Source organism: Papio anubis, chromosome 9 (assembly GCF_008728515.1).
Source record: "Papio anubis isolate 15944 chromosome 9, Panubis1.0, whole genome shotgun sequence".
Classification (NCBI taxonomy): Eukaryota; Metazoa; Chordata; class Mammalia; order Primates; family Cercopithecidae; genus Papio; species Papio anubis.
In genome coordinates, this window is record NC_044984.1 from 121,398,883 (window position 1) to 121,420,547 (window position 21,665).

The 21,665-nt window shown below is 41.9% G+C and overlaps 1 long non-coding RNA gene across 2 annotated transcripts; it reads left to right on the forward strand.

Moving 5' to 3' along the window:
* The first annotated feature begins 27 nt into the window (after nucleotides 1–27).
* LOC108581164 lies at nucleotides 28–21,410 on the forward strand. Of its 2 annotated transcripts, XR_001893075.3 has the most exons (5): nucleotides 28–116; nucleotides 11,045–11,149; nucleotides 14,482–15,017; nucleotides 16,393–16,489; nucleotides 21,226–21,410. It is a non-coding gene; the product is annotated as an uncharacterized LOC108581164 (long non-coding RNA). The 2 variants fall into 2 exon arrangements; XR_001893076.3 differs by lacking the exon at nucleotides 11,045–11,149.
* Nucleotides 21,411–21,665: the final 255 nt, after the last annotated feature.

Genomic DNA, 21,665 nt, shown 5'->3' on the forward strand with positions numbered 1-21,665 from the left:
TACTGTACTAGGTCTGCTGATGGCCACAAGCCTTTACTCCCAGCTCTGCGTTAGCAGTGGGGGTGTCTGAAGGCTCAGGGGATACACAAGTCCTCCTGGTTCCTGGGGAGGTGATGGTAAGTAATCCTTCTTAATAGTCTTTAAAAAATACATAATTTGCTGGGTGCGGTGGCTCACGCCTGTGATCCCAGCACTTTGGGAGGCTGAGGTGGGCAGATCACGAGGTCAGGAGATCGAGACCATCCTGTATAACAAGGTGAAACCCAGTCTCTACTAAAAATACCAAAAATTAGCTGGGCGTGGTGGCGGGCACCTGTAGTCCCAGTTACTCGGAAGGCTGAGGCAGGAGAATGGCATGAACCCGGGAGGCGGAGCTTGCAGTGAGCCGAGATTGTGCCACTGCACTCCAGCCTGGGCAACAGAGCGAGACTCTGTCTCAAAACAAACAAACAAACAAACAAACATAGTTTAACATGGACAAAGCAAGTAATCAAAAGACTATCTGGCAAAGTGAAAAATGTTGTAAAATTCTTAACACATTTGACTAGATTATAAACCCAGGAAATTCTTGAGCTTCCTTCAAGATAGGCCAGCTCTTTGAGTGAGTTAGAAACACTGGGCTTGTCATCAGTTAGTACTAATATGAACAGGTCTATCTCTTTGTATAATGATAAAAGGGGCCTTGTTGAAAATAAGCCACAGGTGAGCCCCCTCTCTCCATGGTGAACTGTGTATATGGGTCACTTTCAAAGTTAGATATGGTTTCTGTAAGATGAAGCCCGGCCATTCTAAGTCACTTGAGTGAAAACAGCTTACCAGCCTGGCAGAAAAATAATTCACAACCTAAGAAAGCACTTTCTGGTCTTTAAAAACACTGAAAATTTCTTTTACAAGAAATTGAAGGTTGGAAAGAAAGGGAGAAGGACTTGAATAGACAGAAGGAAATTATTGGAACTCTAATGGATACAAAACACAAACCCTAAATGATAGATTTAGTTTAAGTGTCTGATGGAAACGTTTCTGACTATCACGTATCTACCAGCCAATAGAAAAAAATGTAGAAGGTGGAAATCTGAAATTAAATATAAAGAGTGAATTATAAAATGAAGACCACATTGTCCATTAGGCAAAGTTCCTTTTGAGAAACCTTTTCGTGCTTTTAAACACTTTCTCCTAGAGGAAAAAACTAGAAGACAGATAGTAAACCAAAAAAAAAAAAAAAAAAAAAAAAAGAAAGAAAAAGAAAAATCTAACAAATACATTTCTTAGAACTCAAATTGAAAATCTCCTATGGAAGGAAGAATCTTTCCATTTAGAAAATGTTCACACAGGAAGTGAGAAAGCTTCTATAGAAACTTGAAATACCATCTGAACTTTATCAATGACAGATACATCAGGTATGGATTTACCATTTAACATTGGCGAAGAAACAGTCTAAAGTAAAAGGAAGCATCAGCCAGTCCCTTTGTAAGCTGGGGACCTAAGAAAAAAGAACAAAGGAATGGAATCAGAATTAGAAAGAAGCACTTTGATTTTATCAAAACCATTTTATCTCCCCTAAGGAAAAAGCTTGTGATAACTAATTAGCAGCTCTGGTCACTGCAGAAATCTCAACGCCTTGAGAAAAAAAAAATGCACAGGAGAAACACAAGTTAGACGGAGCTGAATTAAAGGTGAGCTTTTGGCAGGGCGCTGTGGCTCACGCCTGTCATCCTAGCACTCTGAGAGGCCGAGGTGGGCGGATCACCCGAGGTCAGGAGTTCAAGACCAGCCTGGTCAACTTGGTGAAACCCCGTCTCTACTAAAAAAAAAAAAAAAAATACAAAAATACAAAAATTAGCTGGGCATGAGGGCGGGTGCCTGTAATCCCAGCTACTTGGGAGGCTGAGATGGGACAATGTGTTGAACCTGAGAGGCGGAGGTTGTAGTGAGCCAGTGCACTCCGGCCGGCGTGGCTGAGTGAGAGAGACTCCGTCTCAAAAAACAAAACAAAACAAAACAAAACAAAACAAAACAAACAACAGTGAGCTTTTATGAAGTGGTCCTCATATCCCTGCAATCCCCAGTACAGCTCTGGGAGAGCCTTCAGAGGACACGGTGATCCACCGATAACCAGATCCGGGGGAAGGAAAGAGAACTAGCGACAGATGATCACCAAGTTGGAAAACTGTTTTTTCCCCCCATCTCCTATGCCAACAGTATCACCTTTTATAAAAATCTTTTGTGCTTTCTCTCTGTAGCAAGAGGAAAGCAGGGAAAAAGATATTTAAGAGTAGGTCTTAGTGTACACATTCTGCATAACCTAAGGATTTGGGAGCCCTTCACTCTCACGCCTGAATTCATCCAGTTTCAACAAATCAAAACAAGGAGGCAGTTCAGGGCCAATCTAACTGCTGTTATTTGTGAAGTAAAGGGCATACCTAACTTCCAAACCCTCCATGCTGTGCTTCAGAACTCTTAGAAAAAAAACAGTAATTGTACAGGCCATCCCTTCCAGCGATGGGTGGGGCCTCACTCCTCCTTCAGACTGGGGTTTCTGGGTGCTGGCGTAATCCGCGACCCACACTGTGCCTGTACAAGCAGGGCTAACTAACAAAGGGCGGTGTGAACAGCTTTACGATGAATGTCATAGTAGGATTATTTTATGTACCAATAACTAAATCCCAACCATTCTGGCTTAAAAACACACAGACAAAGTTTCCAATAAGAAATGGAAATAAGGCCAGGTGCGGTGGCTCACGCCTGTAATTCCAGCATTTTGAGAGGCTGAGGCCGGCAGATCACCTGAGGTTGGGAGTTTGAAACCGGCCTGACCAACATGGTGAAATCCCGTCTCTACTAAAAATATAAAATTAGCCGGGCATGGTGGTGGATGCTTGTAATCCCAGCTACTCAGGAGGCTGAGGCAGGAGAATCGCTTGAACCTGGGAGGCAGAGGTTGTAGTGAGCCAAGATGCAGCCACTGCACTCGAGTCTGGGCAACAAGAGCGAAACTCCTTCTCAAAAACAAACAAACAAACAAACAAAAAGACGGAAATAAAATTTACCTGGAAAATTTCTTTAGATTAGTTGACTGTTGCTATATTTTTGAGCCAGGCCCTCAATGTCCTAAACAGTCTCCTAAGGAATTTTCCTTCTTTTCCCAAATATTCTCTCTCTCTGTCTCTCTCTCTCTCCTGTATTGGCCGTATTCTCTTTCCATTTGGTAACGAATGTGCAGTGCCATGCTTTTATTCTACCAGTTTAGCAAATCATACTCAGACCCCACACATACGCAGGTGAAGTGCAGCTTCCTACTCCTAACCACAGTGGTCACTTCAGAAAAAGGCACGTAATTGAATGCCTGCAATAAGAACCCTCCACAAAAATTCCCTCCACAGGAACAATTAGGGACCACATTCTTCTCTTGGAGGACTCTTCGTTACATGTGTTCAGTCACATATGCATTTCTGAGGCCATCATTATAGGAAGGGACAGGACACATTCTGATGATCAAGCCAATTCTAAAGGATTTCCACATGAAAGGAGAGTGGTCAAATGACAGCTCCTCAAAGGACAACATGGAATGCAGTTACTAGAAAAAAGGAGAAGCAAGGATGGACAGGCAGAATACCCAGGCGGGTGAGGGGGTGGGGAAACAGACTAGACAGAGGTGACTGTGTGGTGCCTCAAAACCTGTCCCGAGAACGGGGCAGAATGGAAACTGTATCACATGGAGCCACAGTGCTGGCCCAATGCCACTGCAAAAATCTGGATTTTCACCTCAGCAAACTACACAGATGGAAAGTCTCCTTCTGACCAAGATGAAGTAATCAAGACTAGATTCATGATCTCACCTGGAAAAAAACCAAAATTATATAAAATAATGGTCTTCAAGACATTAGGCATCAGACCATGTAGGACAGTGATTCCCTAAGAGATGGGAAATGATCAGGGTGGACCCTATGGCTGCCCCTGTCCATTGCCTAGAGAGACTTTTGCGTACGTTGCACAGAGCGAGGACCCAGCTGAAGCCTGGTGAACTTCCTCAGCTGCTGCCGTGGAGTAGGGATTCTGGGGGGACAATGGCAGCTGACATTTGCAAGCAGAGTTAACAAAGATGAGGAAAGTTGCACCTAGAAGAAACTCTTGGGCTATACAGAAAGCTCAGGTGAAGTCCTCAGCCGGATTCTGATCCACACATGCACATGAGGTTAGCCAAGGAGGAACCACCTCAATGGGAGTGAGGGAAAAGCACTCAGAGCTCACAATCCCCACCAGCCAGAATGGGAAGGTCACTGAAGCATTTGTAAGTCCTCCAAAGCACAAGGCTTTCTTGTGAATGGCGAGAGATGCAATTTCTTCCACCCAGTACTGAAGGTAAGCCCACCCCGGTCTCCAGTCCTCCTGACCCAGGCCCATAACAGGGTCCCTCTCACCAGTCTGATGGACTCAGATGTTTCTCATGCTGGTTATTTTGGGCTTGAGTTTAAACTCTGCTCACACACCCTGACACTATATATAAAGACATAAAAGCAAACAAACAAAAACAGCAGGAGAATTTGAGGCCTGTCTCTTGCATCTGCTGAGGTAGCCACAACTACTTATGTGCCCCTGCACACTCCAGGAAGCCTCAAAATCATGATGGTAACATCAACTGATTTGGTGAGTGCCCCCATGCACAATGCATCAGATGGTCTGCTAAGAGTTTTACGAGCATGATGCTCCATAACTGTCCCTACACGGGCCAGCTAAATGCAAAAAGCTGCATAACCCTTTCTTATTGAATCAGTGGGGAAGTGAGGATTTGAAATCATCTCTGTATCTGGCTATACTGTCTCTATGTGATAAAAGATGGAAATGCAAAAGCTCAATGAACTATAGACAGCAGCCAAAATGTGTATGAATAACCCAAGTTTGCTCAGGGGACAGATTTGTATATCTAGAATCCAAAGGATAACCGTTAAATAAAGAAAATGCAGGCCATTTACAAGGGAATTGTCACATTGCCTCCACCCTTTCGCAGACCAATTTCCCCCAAATAGCTGTTTTGTGGTCAAATTAAAAATGGAACTATGGGTGGCACGGTGGCTCATGCCTGTAATCCCAGCACTTTGGAAGACCAAGGTGGGTGGATCCCCTGAGGTAGGGGGTCCAAGACCAGCCCGACCAACATGGAGAAATCCTGTCTCTACTAAAAATACAAAATTAGCCGGGCGTGGTGGTGCACGCCTGTAATCCCAGCTACTCCAGAGGCTGAGGCTGGAGAATCGCTTGAACCTGGGCGGTGGAGGTTGTGGTGAGCCGAGATCACTCCAGCCTGGGCAACATGAGCAAAACTCCATCTCAAAAAAAAAAAAAAAAAGGAACTATGTTATTTCTTTAGGTTTCGTTAAGGAAACTGAGGCCCAGGAAGTTGGAATGGCCCCACTGAAAGCACACAGTAAATCATTGCCAGCCCTGGATGCTAAGAACTCCTCTCCCAGCGGTTTTATTGATGAAACAGTCTTGTTAGCACTCTTGGCAGTACTAATGACTGGGCTTTTCCTCTCCTGTTATTATTCCAACCTAATTACTATGAGAAGCATCTGTTGTTGAACATGGCACCGTAGGCCTAACCGTGATTAATTGGTTTTTATTAATTCCGTTCAAAAAATTATGAAGTTTGGTTTTCCTTTAGAAAAATGAAAGCTGTATGCATATGTTACTCTCACGTTAACAATAAGGTAATAAAATGGCTAATCAACATAAGCACAATGACTTTGAAAACTGAGATCTCCATGGAAAGAGGTGAGGTAAGTTTCAGGGACAAGTTCCGCTTACAGGAGCGAGACACACAGCTTTTGGCAAAGCACAGCAGGCAAAGGAGGCAGCTATAACATTAGACAAGCAATGAAACAGCGTTTGAGCAAATTCTTAATAGATAAATTGAGCTACCACGTCAGTTGGAATTGGAATGCCTGAGAATGCCCCACACAAGGGGCATCTGTACCAATACAAGAGAGTAATGTAGTCCCTGCCACTGAATAGGAACCTGTTTGCACCCAAGACCCTACACCCCTGCAGAAGAGAATCTCCCTGCCACTAAGGACAGAGTCAGTGATGCTGAGAAATCCCTGCCTCCCTTTTACCCAGTGGTTCATGTGACCTTGTTTTTCCAAACACAGCCCCAGGCAGAGACTCGGGAAGAGCCTGTGGATTGTCAGAAATTAAGGAGGGAGACAGGCTGAGCAGGATGGATCACTGAGCAATAAAATAAGATTTGCTTCCCACCTTTGTGCCCCAAATCCCAAGAATTTATTACCTTTTCAAGAGGTCTCTATATAATATACACATGATATTTTATACGCTGTCATTATTTTCAGTAGAGCAAGCAGGGAAAAATGAACCTTTCGGGACCAGGTTCCCTGTCTGTGGTTTACATGTCCTCCAAGCACGCAAAAGTAGCATGGCCCCGGACCCCCAGCCCAGGGTCCAGCCAGCTGCCACCAATCCCTGGCCTTTCCCTGCCTCAAGACACTTGGGACTCGCCAGCCGTTTTATATTCCATTTACTGTCTAACCTTTTCCCTAAATTAGTTCCTCGGCTGGAGGATTTTTCTCAACCTGGACATCTGTAACTCCGATATTTTCTAGCTCAGATTCTTCCAGCGATTCAGGCTTTTGCTGAGCGTGACTATTCAGTGGGGCCTCTGGGATCAATTGCATCATTGGTGCTAATTCCTTAAGCCTTCCTTGTGTGTATACCATGTTCCAGTGTTCCCCTGAGTTGCGATGATAACAGAGATGTCAGATTGACTTTACAGTTAGCGCTGCATCTTAGAGAACCTAAAAGAAGCTGGGCACAAATGTCTAGGCTGTCTTTGGAGAGTTCTATTGATATAAACATAATTTAGGACCTCTGGGATCAGTGAGCTTCAAATTCCTGCCAACAAAACAGCAGAATGAATTTATTCATTCCTTGGATTTCTGTTCAGTCATGTCACCTGGGTTGCAATAGAATGAGGTGCACGGGGCAGAGTGCCTGTGCTAAGGTAGGTTTAAAGGGCCTTGAATGTTCCACTGTCTGTCACAAACCTCTGCCATTCCTGTGCAACAACACGCCTGGGCTGATTGGTTCTAAGACAAAAGTGACAGCCATACAGAGCACAACCCCTTGAAGACAAGGTACCCCAGCCAGGTCCGGCATAGATCAGCCAGTCCCCAGGTAATCCACAAATGTCTGAGCCACAAATGATGACTGCTTGGGCTCTGAGGTGCTGTGGTTGGTTGCAGAACCATCACGGCCACAGTTAACAAATGCACATGGATTTAAACTGGTCCCTATTTGTCTTCTACACAGCACCTCTCAATGCCTGAAACACCCTGGTTATTTATGTATTTATGTACTTCAAGGTTAGAGGTTCTTCCTATTTTATTCTCCACTGTATCTCTGAGAAGTAAAGCAATGTTTGTAACATAGGAGTTTCTACATAGACATCTGTGAATACGTGAATGAATCTAATTCTCACATTAGCCCCCTGAGGTATTATAGAAACTTCCCTCATTCCTATTTTAGAGATATAGAAACAGAGGCACGAAGCTATGACAAAATTGTTCATTATCACATAGCCCGTGAGGGACTTGGGGCTTCAGCCAAGGGATATGTTTACATCAGTAGAACTCTCCAAAGTCAGCCTAGACATTTGTGCCCAGCTTCTTTTAGGTTCTCTAAGATGCAGCTCTAACTGTAAAGTCAATCTGACATCTCTGTTATCATTGCAACTCAGAGGAACATTGTTTGTGGTTTCCCAGCAACCACTTTCTAGCTGACCCCCTCCCCACCCACATACACACAGCTCTCCCTTCTCATGGAAGCTGCAATTTGTTCAGTCTGTGTTAAAGATTTTCACCAATGAATCCAGTGGGAAAGGTAAGAGAATTCACAGGAAGAGATAAATATTGTATGGGAGCCTTTTCGGAAAGCAAGAGAGAGAGTGAGAGGATGGCTCTCCCAGGCTGCCTGAGAGTTGAGTTTATATAATAGGTATCTACGCACATGCTCTCTTAGTGTTTATTGCACACTTGCTCTGTGACAGCCATCACTGTACCTGCAGAGGTTATAGAATACATAGGATGATGTGTCTTCTGTCCTTGAGGAGCTTATATACATATAAATAAATAAATAAGTATAAATGAATATATATATATATATATATTTATTTTTGAGATGGAGTCTCGCTGTGTTGCCAGGCTGGAGTGCAGTGGTGCGATCTGAGGTCACTGCAGCCTCTGCCTCCTGGGTTCAAGCGATTTTCCTGCCTCAGCTTCCCGAGCAGCTGGGATTACAGGCACGCACCGCCATGCCCAGCTAATTTGTGGATTTGTAGTAGAGACGGGGTTTCCCCATGTTGACCAGGATGGTCTCGATCTCCTGACCTCGTGATCGACCCACCTCGGCCTCCCAAAGTGCTAGAATTACAGGCGTGAGCCACCGTGCCCGGCCGAGGAGCTTATATTTTTGTAGAGGGAAAAAATTTTTTTCTTAAGTCACAGGTAAATGAATATGGCAGGGCAGACAGAAAAACAGGGTATTGAGAAAGTATCCAGGGAATGTACATTTGAAGTCAGTGGTCAGGGACAGGGTTTACTGTTTCAACGTAATGGTCCACAGACCCTTTTGGATAAGCTGCCACTGGAGGAAAGACTTGAGAGAGACGGGGAGTAAGTAAGTCACGTGGCTATACAGAGAAAAATACTGCTTCAGTCTTGATGGCAAAAGCAGTCAGAATTAGCCTTGGGCATCCCTTAAGATACTTGAAAGTACAGGACAAGGGAATCTCTCCGCATGTCCAGGGCAGCCAATTTCCCTCCAGTGTTGAGGCTGAATGGCTGATCTTCAGCTGATCTCCAAAGGGAGAGGGCGCCTGGCACTCCAGGGCCATGTAGTGTGAAAATACAAGGATCATGTTCAGGGTGATGTGACGCTCAGACTCAGAGACAGCACGGGACCCAGACAGAGGGGACAACAGGATCACTACGTGCGTTCTGGGTTCATTCTGGGGCATTCGATGTGCTGTTCAGTGTGGACAGCACATTTGAACCATTTAGATGGCTTTTCTTTATTCTTTCCTTTGTCCTTTCTCTCTTTCTCTTTTTTTTTCTTGTTTCTTCTCTCTTTCATGCATTTAAATATCCTAATTTATGTAACCTCCAAGAAACCTATGCTACTTGTAACCAAAGAATGAAGGCATAGATTTATGTTTGCAAAAGTCGAAACTATAATCAATGGGTAGAAGCATTAGGGAAAAGACTTCATACCAAGAGCTACCCCAAAGAGAACTGGATTACCCTGGAAAATGAGCTCTGTCTCCGGCAGGACACAGGGGAGCCGAATGATCCTCTGTTATGGGATCAGCCAGGGAACTTGGCTGCAAATAACAGTAACAGTATTGATGTGACTTAAACAGAAATGAATTTATTGAAAATTAATGGGTAGTTCCCCAAATCCACTAACAGCCAAGAGGAAGCCAGCTGGAATTGCTGGAGGCTGGGCAGACCGCGTAGCGGAGGAGCAATGTGGTTGTGAACTGGACGCTGGAGCTGCCACTGGTTCTGTTCTCATGTCCCTGCTTCTGGATGCAAATGTCAGGGCAGGAATTCAGTGGGCCATGTCTAGCTCTCCTTCCTGTGCCTGAGCTGGCAGAAAGCAGGAAGAAGATTTGTGGTCTCATTTGACATCTTCAAACGGATCTAAAACTCAGCCCTTATCAGAAGTCACACAGTGGGGACCACCCAGCAAACGAAAGGCTGATTGGATGCGAGGCCGTCTTCCTCTCCAAAATGGGTCAAATGTCCCCCAAAGCAACAGTTATTCTGGATAGTGTGATTTACAGAACTAGATAATCTTAAAAAGTCCTTCTATGTCTAACATTTTATAAGTAACAAGTGTGTTAAAATAAGAACCCATGGGAGAAATACATATAAACTTTCCAATTTTCAGAGATAAATTCTACTGCTGTATGACACATTTATGACTTCTGAGCTTTTACTGTAATTGACTAGGTTCCTCTGGTTTCAGCCATTCTACCAGTCTAGTACCCACCAGATACTTACTTAAGTTAGCATCCTACAGCTATATGTAAAAGAGATCTTCTCAAGTCAGCAGAGCTTAAAAGGACAATTTATTATGAGAAGCAAGATGTCCCATGGAATACAAAAGTTAAGTTGGAATGGGGTCTCCGTAACAGGGAAACAAAAAGCTCTGAGGCTTTATTTTTCTGAGATTTATTTTTCTCTGCCCCCCTGCATTTCCCCCTCTTTCTGTAGATCTAGTTTCTTTTCATGGCAGGCAAAAAATGATGTCTTTCATTTCCACATTGGAATGTTATGGTCTGGCCGGGTCACGCCTTTCTTTTGGGAGCTGCTTTATTTTGTGTTGATTACATATTGATGATATCAACCATAGCATATGTTTTCATGACATATTGATGATATCAGCCATAGCATATGTTTTCCCAATCTTGTGAACAAAAACACGGCCCATATGAGGAGGTATTTGGCTGACGTTGAGGCGCCTTGTCTAGGACGTGGTATCTCCCAGGACATGCCATTCAGGTTTCAAGCCACAATTAAACTTGACATCCGATTACAGTCACTGTTGGTTACAAACACAATTTTACAATAATTAACTGCCAAATTGCACCACCAAATTCAGTTAGGTAACATAAATTTCACCTTGTTATATACAATGATGAATTATGAAGGGCAGTAGGAATCTTTAAAATCAATTTTCATACTTCCAATAGTAGGTTATTCTTTCCTGAAAGAAACACACACACACACACACACACACACACAGCATCCTCTAATCAATGAAATACATTGCTTGAGAAGGAAGAGTGAGTTTATAATTTTATCACATACACATCACCCCACAATAATTCATTTATATACATTACATTTTTATCGCAATGCATGAGGTTTGTAATTTTGATGGAAGAATTTTAACGAATTGAGAACTTTGGAAAAGCTCTAGCGGCCCAGTTTTCAGGATTTTCATTAGTTAGTTTGCTTGTTTGTTTCAGAGTGAGAGTTTTGACCAGGAGCAGACACTGAGGAGAGCAAAGATCACCCGGTACTCATCAAGCAGGACTTCTAGAGGCAAAGCTCCTTACCTGTGGAATTCAGAAGTAATTAGACTTCCCTATTATCCAAAGCAGGCATCTGGTACCAGCCTTCTTTCCCCAAAATGTATAAGTAACTAGAATTTCTACACGCTCCACAATGCATATGCGTCAGACCTCATTTTGCAACCCTTGATGACATCAAGGCACCAGAATGTCTACAAATGTAATCAGCTATGATGACCTACATAGTTAAAGCTCCTGCTTTAAGGTCCATACACACCCCTAAGGAACATCCATGGTGGGCTCAGTTTTCTCTTGCTGAGGCTCCCGCTGAGCTCCTCTGCAGCATTCTTTCTTTCTAATAAAACTTTCCTTTTCATTCAGTCTGTCACTGATGGGCATTTAGGCTGATTCCATGTCTTTGCTATTGTGAATAGTACTGCAATGAACATATGCACACATGTATGTTTATAATTGAATTATTTATATTCCTTTGGGTGTATACCCAGTAATGGGATTGCTGAGTCAAATGGTATTTCTGTCTTTAGGTCTTTGAGGAATAGCCACCATGGAATACTATGTAGCCATAAAAAAGAAAGATAGCATGTACTTTGCAGGGACATGGATGGAGCTGGAGGCCATTATCCTTAGCAAACTAACGAACCTGTGTAACAAACCTGCACTTGTACCCCAGAACTTAAAATAAAAGTTTAAAAAAACCTTTCCTTTTCAAACCTATACTGTTGTTGGTAAATTCTTCTTCCTACCCGTGAGTAAATCACTTTTTGTTGCCGGAGATCTGACACCTTGCTCAGCAGGCACTTACCCTTTTTATTCCCCATATACCTGTCTAAGCAGGAATTGGTGACTTAATAAATTTGAAGGAAGATTTTAGCAGAATGAGAATTTGATCAGAGCCTAGTGACTCTAACTAACAGACCTATTCATAGGTAGTCAAGGTTCTCCAGAGAAACAGAAGCAGTAGGACATGGGGCAGGGAAGAAGAGAGAGAGAAAGAAAGAGAAAGTGAGAGAAAGGTTCCAAGAAATTGGCTCACGTGCTAGAGGCTGGCTAAGCAAATCTGAAATCTGTAGGGCAGGCTGTCAGAAAGGGCAGGCAAGAAACGCTAAGGGCCGGGAGCTGTGGTCCTGTGGTTCTGCCAGGCTGTGGCCCACAGGTGGAATTTCTTCTTCTCAGGGAAACCTCTTTCTAGTCTGGCAGTAAATAATGGCTAAATGGATTTTGTGGCTAAGGCTGCACAGGGGTATAGAAAAAGTTCAGCAGATATTATTAAAAGACATTTAATCTCTAGGCAACTCAGCTAGATGAAATGCAGTGAAAGAGTCGCTGCTTTTATCAGGAGAGATACATGAGGCATCTTTACCTAATAAACACCATTTGTTATATTGAAGCTTTAGGGCCGAAGCTGATGAGTTGAAACTCTTTAAGAACAAAAATCTCTTTTGAAAATAACGCTGCACATTTAGGCATTATTTTTTTCTCCTTTGGGATCTGAAGAAAATTTCCTTGGGAGGCCGAGACGGGCGGATCACGAGGTCAGGAGATCGAGACCATCCTGGCGAACACGGTGAAACCCCGTCTCTACCAAAAAAAATACAAAAAACTAGCCGGGCGAGGTGGCCGGCGCCTGTAGTCCCAGCTACTCGGGAGGCTGAGGCAGGAGAATGGCGTAGACCCAGGAGGCGGAGCTTGCAGTGAGCTGAGATCTGGCCACTGCACTCCAGCCTGGGCGACAGAGCAAGACTCCGTCTCAAAAAAAAAAAAAAAAGAAAAGAAAATTTCCTACTTACTCTGCCCACCCCGCCAACCTTTCTTTGGCTTTTGTGATGTTTTATTCTGTAAAATCCACCCACAGAATGAGGACCACCTGTAAAGGTCATCAAAGGTTCTTTATTCAGATCTTACCAATAAGGGACTTAGCACGCTTTTCGTTTTGGCAGAGACTCCCAGGGGTTTTAAAATAGTTTTATGGAAGCAAAGGAGTCTTAAGTTTTAAGACAGTCCCGGATTGGTGAGTATCCTTCGGGGATGAAGTTTTCTCCCAGAGTGCGCTGAAGCAGGGGAGGTTTTGGATGACTTTGGGATACACTGGCTCACCTTTGATTGATGTGGCTTCTGTTGGTATATACAGGGGGTCTTTAAAGGCTGGGTGGAATCATCTGTGTTTTTCTATTGCAACTGGTAGAATACTGGTCCTTGGTTTCGAGGTCCAGGTCTTGCCTAAACAATTCCACAGATTATATCCTAATATCAGCTAGTGTTGAAAACAGGGGAGTTGTGCTGCCAAAAATTAATAAAAATATGTATATTCTACAGTATTTGAAATGAACCCTCTTTGTTTTGATGTATCGGATCTGTTAGTTGCCCTTAAAAATAAACATCTATTTGTCTCTTATACAACTATCTGCTATTTGCCTATTATCTATCTATACATTAACCTTACAGGAATAATTTAGGGATTTGGAGAAAATAGAATATTACAGCACTGGACTCTGTTACATGATGAGAGAGCAGATACCACTGTAAAGGAAGAATCTTTATTGCCATGAAATATTTTATTATCTGTGCTAAATAATCTCTGCAGAAAATAATATCAAACAGCTTTGAATCAATACCAAGTGAATAAACTACCGAATTTACAAAATAACGAAGTCAATATATAGATATATACATGTTGCTTATACCTTCCTGACACTTCAATAAGTGGCTTATTTAAAGGTTTCTAAATAAATGGCATGGTGTAGAAACCACTATGGTGATGTCAGCAGCAAAAACAACATTGTAATAGCTAATATTGATAAGCATCAATTTGGTGGCAAGTAGTCCTACAAAAATGTTCCAATGTAATTCTCACACTTAATACAGATAACACAATAAAAAGTAAACATATTTATTAGGCCATATGTCAGTGGTTCTCATCGAAGGTCCATTTCTAACCTAAGAGGATATTTGGCATTGTCTGAAGACAATTTTTATTGGCACAACGGGAGAGACGCTACTGGCCTCTAGTGGGTAGAGCCCAGGGATGCTGTTAACATGCTACAATGCACAGCACAGCTCTCTCTGACAAAGAATTAGCTGGCCCTAAATGTCGTGCTGTGGCTAAGGACTCTGGCCTTGCATTCTCCCCTTTGATCTTCTCATCCACCCCATGGGGTAGGGGATATTATAGTAGCACAGAGAGGCATCAAGTCCACCAAACTCTTTCTCTCTTCTTGAACCTCCACCTAGTCAACATCTCCTACTGATAAAACTGATTTCTGGTCAGTGGGAAGTGGGTGAAAGTGTTGTTGTCACCTCTGTTTTGGGTTTACAAAACCTCCTGCTCAGCTCTTCCTATTCTCTCCCTTACTCCCTCCATTGGATGGCCACAGATGATCCAGTGCAGGACCCTGAGAAGCCCAGAGGAGAAGAAGAATCCCTACAGTGAGAGAATCCTGGGCCCTTGAGTGACTGCATGGAGAAGAACCCCATCATTGACTCATGTTAGACTGTGACTGAAAAATAAACCTCCTTTGTGTTAAGCCACTGAGTTTTGTGGTTACGTGTTGCACAAATTTTCCTATTTTGGCTAACACAATTATTCTACCTATTTTTCAGATGAGGAAAAATGAGGATTGCAGAGATGATGGTTGATCAGAAGTCTGGTTCAATGTAATGCTCTTAGCTGATTCTCTGAGGTCTCTCCTCCTTATGTCACCTTGATCTTCATGGCTGCTGCAATTCCAGTCCTCCTTCCAACACACTCTCTTGAAATTCCCTCTCCTGGCACAGGAAAGTTTTGATTTCACTGACGGACTTAGTTTAGGTTATTTGCACCCTTGAATTTGTCTCTGTGGTTAGGGAGATGTTATGCAATGCTACGCGCTGGTTGTCTTGGGTTATCACCTTAACCAGTCATGGACATCAGGTGAGAATGATAGTTGATTCAGCTTCAAACTTGATTCCGGGGGTCAGCTCTACCCATTCACGCCTGATGGCTTCTGTGCTGTCTGCCCCGAGGTTTTCTTTCCAAGGATATGTATGTGATGGAGGTGACATTGGATGTTTATGTCACAAAGAACCTTGAGAGGGTCATCTGTTCCCTAAAGCAATAGGTTCCAGGCTTGCTTGAGAATTTCACACAGCTCAGAGACAATGTGATGCCCAAATGGATGTTTATATTCCAAGCCACGACCTCCAGGCTAAACATCAGGTTCAGCTACAGGAACTTTACACTCGGACTTGCTCCACCCCTTCTGTGACTGTCATCCAAAGGCATTCATTCTAAGGCAATTATGATTTTGCACTGTGCCTTCCTCAGAAATCTAATGTGTTTGTCACCTACTGGTGAAAGGACATGGCTTCTATTTTAGGTGAAGAAAGAATATAAAGAACTATAAAACTCCCAGTAATTCAGAATGAGGGAGCAGAGACCCAGACCGCTTACAGGCACTGCATCTGTTAGTGTTGGATTTATACTCCTGCCCTTAAGTACAGCCATAAAATAGTATCTATTGGATAGTTTTATCTAAGTAGGCTTTGCTTGTTCATCTCACCTGACTGATTTAAAGTCAAAATTGGCATTAATTCGTGGGGGAAGATAAAATGGAGTGGCCAGTAACTGGGGACTTTTACTAGCTTCATTAGATGCCATTTTCTGAAATGATTTACTAGAGCACAGAAGAATTATTTGAAAGTGAAACTATAATATTAACAAATATCTTGTAACCTTGCTACACTTGGAATCAGAAAATTAATATATGCAGTTCTCTTTCCTGGTCAGTCAGGGAGAAATCACTTGCAAAGAATAACTACTTTGAGAAGAAGATCAAATGTTCTCTTTTGGGACTCCTATGGGTGGGGCTGCTCTGTGCAGTTGTTCAGGTTGGTCACTGAATAAGGGCCCTGCGGAGAGAGAGTAAGTCAGGGGTGACATTTAGCCTTCCCACTCTGTGTTAGATTAAGGACAACAACTTTTTGTTTTCCCACAACTTCCACAGAGAGATGAGATCTAAGTTGTATTTCCTCACATGTGGGCCAGGTTTATGATTCATTTACCCATAGACAATGTTTATGAAATAAGCAAGAGTTGAAGCCTCAAATCATACCCAAGCCATCTATGTCCAGAACTTGGCTCTTTACCTGAAGAATATGTTAATTGTGATATCAATTAAAATAATTCCAGAATGTCACCTTTTATCACTCTTACAACAAATACAGAAGGGTCAGGGAATCAAAATTAAGGGCCAAGCAGCATTAACGGTTTTTTATTTATTTATTTATTTATTTATTTCTGGTCGTAGAGGCTCCCATTCTAGAAAACATCATTATCATCTGCATGGGTGACATTTAATATTTTCTGCAACCTCTTGTGACATTTCCTCAGTGCAAAAAAAAGTGGTGAGTGATTGCTATCTAGAGAACAATAGGACAATTGAACTAGAAATGCCAATCACAGGAAAAGGTCAATTATCAAAATATTCTAAGAACATTTTCTGGACCTTAAGGCAAAAATATTTTTGAGTTCACACCTACTGTACTTATAAGAAAACCATGTACAGTTCATACATACTTGCATTAAGTAACATATTAGAGTAAATTACGTCTTAGACATTTGTTTTGCATCTTCTTGATATAATACAGTAGAGTAAATGGCCCATAAAGAAGAAAAGAAGCAACTTTTCAATCATAAGATTTTAAATATGCAAACAATATCATCCATAGCAGAGCATGTATAAAAAGGAGTTAGCTGCATTTTCTTGATGGAAGTTTTCCAAAGCTTTCATAGACAGACTGATTATTCAAAATGGTTAACATTTTGTTCTATTAGATCTTGTAATCTGTGTTTCTGATGATTCTCACTACTTCAGTAATAACATTATCACAAATGTTACAGGGTATGTTGGCAGAAAATAAACCCCAAAGACTTCATGAAACCTTAATAATTTGACTTGAGATTACCCTTTCAATGATGTCAGAATTTGTCCTACTTCTTTGGAGGTTATAGCTTTGTGTATTACTAGTTTCAATCATTGTACTCTGTATCAATTAAAGCAAACCTAGCAATAGTAACAGATAAACTTGTACTTTCAGTCAGCCCGCTAAAGTGTCTTTAGAGTCCAGTTGGCTGCTGGAATATGAGAGGCTCTGCTCCACAATCACTTAGGGATCCAGGCTTCTCTCTTTCAGTGACTGTGGAAGCCCCTAAGATCTCAAAAGCATTGTCTGGCTTCCTTGCGCCTTGGGCCAACAGATGAAGAAAGATGATTAGAAAGATTACATGGGAGGATATTAGGGACACACCTGAAACTGCCACATAGGAATGTGCCAGATAGTTCATTCGCAGGGACCAAATCATACATCACATACTCTGCTCGCTGCAATAGAGGCCAGGAAATTTACCTGTATGTCCAGGAAGAAAGGGATTCAGAGATTGTGGACATACAGCAAGCCCTAACATACACTCATTATATTTTGATAGCCCTCTTTACTTGTGAATCCAGCTTCCAAACATAGAATACAAACACCAAAAGCTGTATTTTTTAACCTCATTGTCACACTTGGGAAAGAATGAGACTTGAGCTCTGCCAATTAGACGCTTTTGCGTGAGATTTTGATAGGGAAGCTACATTAGGAAATAACTGTGACACAGGGCATCAACATTGTGAAAGACAGTCACAAATGTGGTAGCATGATTCCTGGATCAAAAGTGGTGGTGGCATCTTCTCAAGTGTTAGAGCCATTATGACTTCTCCTACTTTGAGGCTCCTCCCATCAATGGCTCCTCCCATCCATGTCTCCTCCCATTTCATAGTCCCTCTCCTTCAGGGCTCCTCCCACCCATGACCCCTCCCACTAATGGCCCCTCCCGTTCCACAGTCCCTCACCTCCCTGGCTCCCTCCATCCTGGCTGCTCTGGTTTCCTGGTCTTCCCACTTTTCATTTCTCTTTACCATGCTGGCTGGCTGTTGAAGTGTCTCTTGGAGTTGTTTCTGGAATCACAAGCAAACCTCTGCTACCCTTGCTTTGACAATGCATGAGCTTCCTAGCATTTCTTAATATGCCCTTTCCTGCTAAAATTAACAAGAGTGGATCTTGTTTTCTGAAGTTAAAGATGCTGAATGTGATAGCCCTTTGTTTTGGAAAAACAGAAAAACAAAGACAAAAAAACATACAATCTTTAATTCTGAGGTTTCACTCTGGCTTCCCTTGACAAGCAAGAGAGTTCTGTTTAAACCACACAATATACTACTGCTAACATTTACAAATTATAGGATTTTATCTCTAAACTATGATATCTGATTTTTTTAGTAAGTGGAAAGAGTTGATGTATTTGAGAATAGATATAGGGAAATCTTCACTCATTAATGCAGCCAACATTTTCTGAATGCTTATGATTTACTAAATCTTTGTAAAAGACAGAAAACAACTTCTAGGGCATTTTCTTTTGGTCAGGTTTTATTATCTGCTGAGACCAGCTCGGTCAGGGAGACCTTAACCCAGTGGCGCTAGAGGAATTAAAGACACACAGAAATATAGAGGTGTGAAGGGGAAAATCAAGGGTCTCACAGCCTTCAGAGCTGAGAGCCTTGAACAGAGATTTACCCACATGTTTATTAACAGCAAGCCAGTCATTAGCATTGTTTCTATACTAGATTAACTAACAGTATCCCTTATGGGATGGACCAAAATAAAGGGATGGGTTGGGCTAGTTAACTGCAGCAGGAGCATGTCCTTAAGGCACAGATCGCTCATGCTATTGTTTGTGGTTTAAGAATGACTTTAAGTGGTTTTCTGCCCTGGATGGGCCAGTTGTTCCTTGCCCTCATTTGGTAAACCCACAGCCTTCCAGTGTGGGCATTATCGCCATCATGAGCATGTCACAGTACTGCAGAGATTTTGTTTATGGCCAGTTTTGGGGCTAGTTTATGGCCAGATTTTGGGGGCCTATTCCCAACAATTATCTGATACAGGCATGAGTGTTTACTCTTCTTGTGAGATAATCAATAATGTCTTGATGGAAATGAGTATCAATTCGGGGATTCCTGAGCCTTAAAGACCAAATAGATTTCCCAAAGAGAGACTGTGGTTTGGAAACACAGACGCATCATTGCCCTTTCTGAAACTGAATCAGCAGCATTCAGATTTGTGCATTTCACTTTTGGTCATTTTCAGTGGGCTATTTTATAGAGCTCCATGAAATGACTTGATAGTAATTGAATTTCTCTTGTTCTTTGAAATAATCAGAGTCTCAATAATCTTAACCACTGGGGAATAGGGTAGGCGGATCACTGGATAACAGAAGCTGCAGGTGACAGCAGCCCCATTTTCCTCTTTAGAAGGGGTATCTCCTGGTGTTAAGGGAATATGTTTGCATGTTCTCACTCATAAGTGGGAGTTGAACGATGAGAACACATGGATACAGGGAGGGAAACATCACACACTGGGGCCTGTGGGGGTGGGGAGCAAGAGGAGGGAGAGCATTAGGACAAATACCTAATGCATGCGGGGCTTAAAACCTAGATGACAGGTTGATAGGTGCAGCAAACCATCATGGCAAATGGATACCTATGTAACAAACCTGCACATTCTGCATACGTATCTCAGAACTTAAAGTACAAAACAAAAAAAATGTATGACTCAGAGCAAAAAAAAAAAAAGTAAAAAGTAAAAAAAAAAAAAAAAAAGGAAATTCAGATATATCAGCTTTCAAAGTACACAGGTTCTGGGTCTTGCCATTTGGCATGTAGTAGAGTTTTTCAATCTCAACACTATTGACATTTTGGGCGGCATAATTCTTTCTCGTGGGTGGTTGTTCTGTGCATCGTAAAATGTTTACAGTTATCCCTGCCCAATACCCACTAGATGTAAGAAGCACTCCCTTCCCAGTTATGACAACCAAAACGACTCCAGACCATCCGCGATTCTCCTGGGAGGAAAGCTGCCCCCTCACTGAGGGCCACTGCCTTAGTAACTGAGGGAGTTTTGTTTTGTTGGAGTGAGACTATTTTGATGATGATCTTGTAGAGTTGAGAAATCACATACTCTTCAATTATTTGGAGGTATTTTGCCTATAAAGACGAATCTGTTGTTTTTAAAGTGTCCCTATACTTTGCAAATTCACTTGAAACAATAGACTGAACACTTAGAATGATCATTCAGTCCAAGTAATCATTCAAACATAATTTATTAACTTGTTTTAAACTCTAGTCCAAGTAATCATTCAAACATAATTTATTAACTTGTTTTAAACTCTATATAGTTTACAAAATGTTTTCGTGTAAATAATCAAAACTTCATGTCAATTATTTACTAAAACAGTAATAGTAGACCTTTTGTCCCTCAACTCCTAGTCCTCATAACTGTTAACATAACACCATATTTGGCACTATCGGCATTTTTACATTGACGTCCCCCATTTGGTAGCATTCTAGTAGAGCAGGCTGGGAAGCTGCCATCACCTCTGTATTGATTATGAGGAAACTGAGGCCAGAGGGGTTATAAGTGTAAAGTGCCAGTCCCAGAGCGAGAACAAAGAATGAAAGTCATGCGATCCCTGATCAAGGCAGTCCCAATACACCATGCTGGCTTTTCACAGACTCTCCCAGCTCCCACACTTCAGGGGCAGAAGGAGGATTTGTTTTACATCTTTTCCTCTCTCTTCCCTACAGGCTGACCTAGTTTCTGTGATGGATCTTGCAGAGGGAGAAAGGAAAAGGAGACACAGAAAATATCATGGGATTTATGGTCCTAGTTTCAAGTCCCCACTCTTTCCCATTCAGTGGCATCATCTTGGCATGACAGATCTGAGTTTCTCTTTCATCATCTGTAAAAACGGTCCGATTCATGTGGTTGTTTGTGAGAATTTGAAGGCAATCAATCTGGTAGATTTTACATGTTTAAAAAAAAAAGATAAATTTCACATTAAAATTAAAAATTGTATACAAATTAAAAAGTACACTGAGTAAGCAATTGATAAAAGATGAACTGCAAATGTCCAATAGTTATTTTTTAATATTTAAGCTCAGTAATCGACAAAATAGAAATTATAATAATGGTTTGACATCAAATTTTATCACCTTTAAGATGCTAAAGTTGAATCCAGTACGTATTCTTTCTCCTTTTTCTTCCATCAGTTGATTACAGAGGATGAAGCCCAAGAAATGAAGTAGCCACATTATGGAAAAGGCCTGGATTCCTTCATGACTGCATGGAGCAGAAACTCCCATCCACCCTTACTGAGCCATAATATAACAAGAATCAAAACCTTCTTAATTTAAGCCAATGAGATAATACAGACCTCTGTGACTGAGTAATGTTACATGGTTTCAATGTCCAAAGTGGCATTTTTTATTCAGAATCCCAATAATGTTGAAGATGTCCTAAAGCAATCTCTCAGTAGCCAGGCTGAACCTCAGTAGAATTCTCTTTCATCTGTCAATGTGATAAAGTTTTCAAATTAGTTACAAAATTTATAAATTCTAGAAATTTTATTAAAAATCTGAACTTCTAGTGTTCTGAAAAAAAAAATGGTACTGTTGGGCTCATATTCCTCTCTTATGAAAGGACTGGAGGA